Here is an 8,216-nt window from a genome sequence, read left to right on the forward strand (position 1 = left end):
ACTCTTCCAAACTCAATATTAATAAAGATTGCAATTCTTCTTATGTTCCTGATGCTTCTCCTTTAGCTTTTGTGTCCTCTGCTCAGAACAATATCAATACACTACATAACAAATTTGGCCATCCTGCTCCTGCTATTTTAGGCAGGCTCCTTAATCATGTACCTCACTCTGGATCTATGAAGGATCTAAAGTTTTGTAGTGCTTGTCAGCAAGGCAAAAGTCATGGGCTCCCTTATCCTCTCTCTCAAACTTGTGCCTCTCAACCTTTAGAACTCATCCATACCGATCTCTGGGGTCCATCTCATGTGTTGTCCAAAGAAAGTTATAAGTACTATGTTCATTTTCTTGATGATTATAGTCGATACACTTGGATTTTCCCATTACATTTAAAGTCTCAAGCATTTGATGTGTTCATCAAGTTTAAAGGAATGGTTGAGAAGCAATTTAATTTACCCATTAAAGGTGTACATGCTGATTGGGGAGGAGAATATAGGCCATTTGAAAGATTTTTAAGGGATCAAGGCATTCATTTCTCTCATCCATGCCCTCATGATCATGCTCAAAATGGTCGAGCTGAACGCAAGCATAGACATGTGGCTGAAACTGGTCTTACCATGCTTGCTCAAGCTGGTCTTGACTTGTCCTATTGGTGGTTAGCTTTTTAAAGTGCTGTCTTTACCATAAATCGATTACCCACTGCTGTTATTGATTATCTTACACCTTATGAATGTCTATTTCATAAACCACCAAATTACAATATATTAAAGACCTTTGGTTGTGCATGCTATCCACATCTTCGGCCCTATACCACTCACAAAATGGATTTCAGATCTGAATTATGTACCTTTGTTGGATACTCTCCTCATCACAAAGGATACTTGTGTGAGAATTCCAAAGGCAGAATCTATATAGCACGCAATGTTATGTTTGATGAAACTCATTTTCCTACTGTCAACACAGCCACTACTGGTTCACAGGTACATTCTCCTTCTCCACAAACTATGCCATTTGCTTATTCTAATTTTCCTACTGGTATAGCTCATACTAATCAATGTGTTTCTGTTTTTTCTCCACCTACTGAGCCTGCTGTATACCCAAACACTTCACCAGCCACTACAACAGCTGCAATCCCCACACCCGTAGCCCCTACACAACCTGAAACAGTTATAACCAACCAATTCCATGCACCAGTTTTTGTTTCAGACCCTCTTCCCACTGAAATCACCACAGCAGCCACCATTACTACAACTAATACCTCACCTTTACCTGACATTAACCCCCAAACAGTCCCTATTTCCATACCAATTACTCCTCCCACATCTACCACTATACCCCAATCTGCTCCACCAACTATACAGCAGCCCCTCATACCTGAAACACATACTGTACCTGATGTTCCCACTGCTCAAAGGACTCATTCGATGATCACTCGTGCTCTCAATGGCATAAAGAAACCAAAGGCATACCTGGCTTCTAAGCATCCATTACCAGAGGCTCTTTTTCCCAAAGAACCAAGGACACTCAAAGAAGCATTGCAAAATCCACATTGGTTGGCTGCCATGAATAATGAAATTACTGCCTTGGTTAAAGCTCATACATGGACCTTGGTTCCCTACCAACCCCATATGCAAGTTATTGACAACAAATGGGTTCATAGGATAAAATTGAATGCTGATGGCTCTTTGGATAGGTTCAAATCTCGCTTAGTTGCAAAAGGCTATTTACAAACGTCGGGTATTGACTATTCTGACACCTTTAGTCCAGTTGTAAAACCGGCTACTGTTCGAGTTGTTCTCTCCTTGGCTGTCACTTCAAATTGGGAAGTAAAACAACTTGATGTTAGCAATGCATTTCTTAATGGTGAATTGCAAGAGCTTGTCTTTATGAAACAGCCCAAAGGATTTGAAGATGTTGACAATCCTACTCATGTTTGTCAACTCCACAAGGCCTTGTATGGTTTAAAACAAGCACCCCGTGCTTGGAATGAAAAATTGAGAAACACATTACTGCAGTGGAGCTTTAAGGCATCTCGGTCTGACACTTCCCTATTTGTTTATGGCTCGGGTTCTATGCTTGTCATTCTCTTAGTTTATGTGGATGATATCCTCATAACTGGTCCCAATCATCACTTAATTTCCAAACTTATCACAGATCTTAACACCTTTTTCTCTTTGAAGGATCTCGGGCCTGTTCACTTTTTTCTTGGTGTTGAAATCTGCAGAACTGCCATTGGAATGTACTTGTCCCAAAGTAAATATATAGCCGATCTTCTAGTCAAATTACAACTTGATGGTGCCAAAAGCTGTCCTTGTCCAACTAGTTCCAGCACCAAGCTTTCTTTAGCCGATGGTGAACCTTTTGAGGATATTACTTTATACAGAAGCACTCTTGGTGCTCTGTAATATTTGACTCTTACTCGGCCTGATGTTGCCTTTATCATTAACAAACTCAGCCAATTTATTCATGCTCCTACTACAAGTCATTGGGAGGCTTGCAAACGGTTGTTACGGTACCTAAAGGGCACCATTTCAGATAGTTTACTGATCAGACCAGCAGCAACAATGGAGCTCATTGCCTATTCTGATGCCGATTGGGCGAGTTGTGTGGATGATAGAAAGTCCACGGGTGGTTATGTGGTCTTTCTTGGTGGCAACTTGATCTCTTGGTCAGCCAAAAAGCAGCATGTTGTTGCTCGATCAAGCACGGAAAGCGAATTTCGTTCCTTGGCTAACACTGCTGCCGAGCTGAAGTGGCTGACATACCTTTTACAGGAGCTTCAAGTCCCTCTATCTGTCTCTCCGATTATATGGGTTGATAATCAGAGTGCAGCAGCCTTAGCTGCGAATCCGGTATTTCATGCTCGCTCCAAACATATTGAAATCGATCTACACTTTGTCCGGGACCAAATTCTTGCCAATGAACTTTCAGTTCGATATGTACCAGCTGTTGATCAAGTCGCTGATGCACTGACAAAATCTCTTTCCACAGATCGATTTCTTTACTTAAAAGGCAAACTTCAAATGGCTACAACCCCTTTTCGTTTGAGGGGGGATGTTAACCAATAAAACCTGTTATTGGTTATATGCTGATGTTAGTTATCTGTCAGGGATTAGTTAGTTTGTTTTACTGTTATTTTCTGTTACTAATTCCTTTGTACTTCAGCATCTATAAATAAAGGAAAGACTCCTTTAGTGAGTCAAGATTTCATTGTCAATTTTCTCTGCCTTAATTGTTTTTGCTTCTGCTCTGTTCCTGGTGTTTACCATTTCTGGTTTTTACCTTGGTTTTACCATTCTACAGACATGAGTTAAAAGAACAATACAAGCTTAGCCAGGGATTTAAAAATAAATGAAATCTATATTCAAACTCATCTCATATTGTGAAATCTCAATATGGGATGGGATCATATAGAATGTAAAAACAAGTGAGCTATGAAGCTATTTAATACAGATGTCTTCTAGCAATATCAATTTTTTTTCTTCACAAAATGCAATTCTAAAAAAAAAATAACGGCTTTGCTCTAGCAAAAAAAGAAATTCTAAGTCAAGCAAACATACATTTGTCCAATTATAAATAAGTCTCCAAAGTAGAAAATAATAATAATAATAATAAAAAAGATCAAGACTACTAAGAATATAGTCTAGATAAAATTGGTATAATGCAGAAATAGGTAAACTCAGCTCAATGGAGGCTCAGGCATTTCATTCAATATATAGGTAGGGATACAAGCATTAGACCACTGTGATAGGGACAAGTGGCAGTAGGAAGGGAAATAACAGAAAAGATTCTACAAGGACAATTAATGATTACAATGATTAACACAAAATGGATTGGGAATATTCTTGATCTATGCTGACACGGCAGAGTAATTCTCTGAGGTAAGGAGCAGAGAAGTGAAATGTTCATTAATTCTTAACACCACCCCTCAAACGAAGGGGTGAAGCAATCACACCAAGTTTGGAGATGAAGAATTCGAACCTTGAATGAGACAAGGCCTTAGTTAGGCAATCGGCAATCTGATCCGAGGATGGAATGTACCTCACTTCAAGTTCTTTCTTCAAGATTTTGTCTCGAACAAAATGAATGTCAAGTTCAATGTGTTTAGTTCGAGCATGATAGACTGGATTGGATGCAAGAGCGCTTGCACTCAAGTTTTCGCACCAGGTTATAGAAGTTCCAGGCAGTGGAAAGCTCAATTCATTTAGTAGAGACTCGATCCAAGTGATCTCGGCTGTAAAATGGGCTAAAGCTCTATATTCCGACTCCGTCGTGGATCTCAAAACAACAGCTTGCTTCTTAGACGACCACGAGACAAGAGTGTCTCCAAGATACACACAATAGCTGTTGGGTTTTATGCCCTAAATAAAACTCTGTTTCAATGTAATCCAGATTATTCAATATCAATAAAGTAACAGAAGTAATTTTTCATTCACTTGTGTATGTTTTGGTTCACTTAATCAATTGCTTGTCTATTTGATTTATAAATTCATCCAAACCCCTTTTCACATACTTGATCATGTTTATTGTGTTGTCAACACAGTGGAAAATAAACATGACTATGTGAATAAAGTATTCCTAGATTTATCAGAACACTGGGTTTCACTGATATGACAATCTACAACAGAGTTTACTTACATTTGGAGAAATGTTATGTTCTTTCCAGAACATAGGTTAAAGTAAAGCTCAGGTTGGATGTATGGAGTATGCATTGGAATGGACCGATATTGAACTTTGAATTAGATTTTGAAACTTACCGTAAACATCTATTCAATTCAATATCATAAGTTGATCCTAGATCACATGATCGAAATCCTGATATGGTTAGGCTTAATTTCAAGAGTATTATTCGTGTTCTTTGATTTGTTAGTTAAGCCTAATCTTTAGTCAGGGCAATACATACATTTTGGGAACACGGTAGTGCGATTGAGTGGGAGCGCTAACATAAATATGGAATCTATAGCTTTTATCTGGCGAATAGTAAGCAAAGGGTGATTTCCTTCGAGCTTAACCAAACGAGATAAATGATTGAGTACTCATTTCACTTAGTTGAAATATCATTTATACAGGGTTAAGTGTTTTAAGGATAAAATACATTGTAGGGTGTTACGGTAATTTAGTCCCTTTACAGTGTAAATCATCCATATAGAGGATCATTGATCACATTAGGATTATAACAATGGATAACTAATAATGTGACTATATGGTGGAACATATAGAGCATTCTATATACTGAGAGTGCAATTCTGAGTTCTATGTGTGGATTCAACGAAGAATTAATAAGTCAGTGAATTTAAGTGGTAAATTCTAGATCTGCTTATTGGAAGCTCGGATATATAGACCCATGGTCCCCTCACTAGTTGAGATGATATTACTTGTAAGACTCATTTAATTGATTTTAATTAATCAATTAAAAATTCTCAAGATATACTTGTCTATTTGAGAATTTATCACTTATTAAGGGCAAAACAGTAAATAGAGATTTTGAAGGGCATATTTATTAATTAGGAAACTTTAATTAGTTTCATTATTAATAAAATAAATGACAATATATTATTTGATAATTAATTTTAATTATTAAATAATTATATTTGACATTTATGTGATTGAACAAAGTTTTTGACAAAACAGGAAACTATCAGTGTAGGAAAAGGAAAGTTGGAAAAGTGGCAAGCCTTGTTTCCACAATGCCTAGGCCGGCCACTTAGCTTCCTTTTCTCTTTGATTTTTTTCAATTCCAAATGTCAATCATAGCCCTTGGTGGTCTTCTATAAATAGAAGGCAAAGGCTTCAGAGTTGAAGACAACTGTACAACCTTTTCACAACATTATTCTGAAAGAATTTTCTCTCAGAAAATTCTCTCTGAGCCGCCACCCTCTCTCTCTCTCTCTTCCTTCACTGTTTCGAAATGTATAAGTGCTAGAGTAGTGCCCACACACATCAAGTAATACCTCAATCATAGTGAGGAAGGCTGTGTAGAATTCAGAAACAACAAAGAAGGACTATCGGGCTCAGATCTTGATTATACTCTGCTACAGAAAGGAATCAAGGGTTAGAGATCTGAGTGGGAGGAGACATATATTCCGCTGCAATCACTGTAAGATTTCTGATACTCTTATGTGTTTAATTTCCTATCGTTTTAGAAGTTCATATTTAGGTTGTTAAATCAACATAGTTGTGAGTAGATCTAAGTTCCTGGTAAAATAACTTCCAACAATAACCACCAACCGACCTTCTGTCATCAACGCAACATGCCCATTCGGCATCTGAAAAACCAGCAATATTTAACTTGTCACTACAGTTGATATGTCCTGTAGAACTACACATCATTTTAGATAAAATTCGTCTATCTGGCCAGTTTAATTAAAAGTGATTGTTGTGCTTGTGTTTTTACGCACAACCAGCATGAGAAAATAAATAAAACTCCTTTAATTAAAAATAAAAATATAAGCAAGCACTAAGATAGAACAAAAAATACATATCACCATATGAAGAATACAATATTTTTTTTCAAAAATACTATATTTTTTATGCATGTTTTCCAAAATAGATATCGCCTAGAATATATCTTTTCCAATATGGATATCGCCTCAAAAGCTATGGATGCCATGGCACCATTTCAATTGACATTCTGCGTTGATAAATATATATATATATATATCAAACAAAGATAAAGATAACCAATTGTTCAATGAACCAATTCAGATCACTGCTACTGGTTACTGTTTATTAAATGAATTGCGTGAGCTCAGTAACAATTCACAGATCTCTACTGCTGTTTACTGTCAAATAATTCATAACTAGGAAAAACTTTCTATGTTAAACAAAACAAAACTTTTCTACTTTGCTAATGCTAGTCACTAAGACAAAATGGTCAGCCTGAATTTTGTTTGTTGAATTATTTCTTTGTGTGAAACAAAACAAAACTTTGCCAGCGCTAGTCACTAACACAAAATGCTCAGTCCAAATTTTAGTACTACGATTTATTCATGAAGCTTAACCGAACTAAAATATCATGAGCTGCTTCATTCATACGAGAGATTTTATCATGGATTCTATAAGAAGACTAAAAACTTAACCCCATTGATTAAACAGAGAAAAACAGAAGAAATGACATGTTTAAAGCATAAGCATAGAAACTTGTTTCAATCTCCCTATTAAAAAATAAAAAATTCACAGCATAAAAGTAATGACAAACACATCAATGTGACTGATAAATTACCCCCTTCGTGGAAAGATTTTAAAAATACTCTCAGGCATAAAACAAAAGAGTTTTCGTTGGAAAGTTTGATCACTCGTCTTCGAATTGAGGAGGAAGCTCGAAAACAAGACCAAAAGGAAGAGGTGCTTGTTGTTGGAAACAACAACAACACTAATAAAAGATCCACTGCTGTTCTGAAACCCAATGGGAAAAACTTTAAGAATCAGAATCGCAAAGTGAATCCAAACCGCAACAATCAACCTCGGACCAATAACAACAATCATAATTGGAACCATCAAAGGAACCATAATAACAGGCAGCAAGTACCCCCTAATAGAAATGACTCTGGTTTGTTCATGTGTTACAACTGTAACAAGCCAGGTCATATGGCACGAAAGTGTAAGAACAGGCCTAGTTCTGCTCCCCAAGCTAACCTGACAGAAGAGCTGCCATTTACAGCTATGATTTCAGAGATCAACCTTATTGGTGGATCTGAAGGGTGGTGGGTAGATACTAGCACTTCTCGCCATGTCTTCTATGATAGAAATATGTTTAAAACATATGTTGCTGCTACTGAGGATCAGAAAGTGTTGTTGGGTGACTCCCACACCACTATAGTTGCTGGTACTGGAAATGTGGAATTGAACTTCACCTCTGGAAGAACTGTGATTCTAAAAGATGTGATGCACACTCCAGAGACGAGGAAGAATTTGGTCTCGGGCTACCTTCTCAACAAGGCGGGGTTCGCTCAGACTATAGGAGCTGATTTGTTTACTTTAACTAAGAATGAGATATTTGCAGGGAAGGGGTATACAACTGAGGGAATGTTTAAATTGAATGTTCAAGTTAATAAAGTTAATGCTTCTGCTTATATGTTGTGTTCTTTTAATACTTGGCATGCTAGACTTTGTCACATAAATAAACGCATAATCAAGAACATGAGTAGTTTAGGCCTAATTCCTAAATTATCTTTAAATGACTTTGAAATATGCGAATTTTGTAGCCAAGCTAAGATTAC

Source organism: Cannabis sativa, chromosome 2 (assembly GCF_029168945.1).
Source record: "Cannabis sativa cultivar Pink pepper isolate KNU-18-1 chromosome 2, ASM2916894v1, whole genome shotgun sequence".
NCBI lineage: Eukaryota > Viridiplantae > Streptophyta > Magnoliopsida > Rosales > Cannabaceae > Cannabis > Cannabis sativa.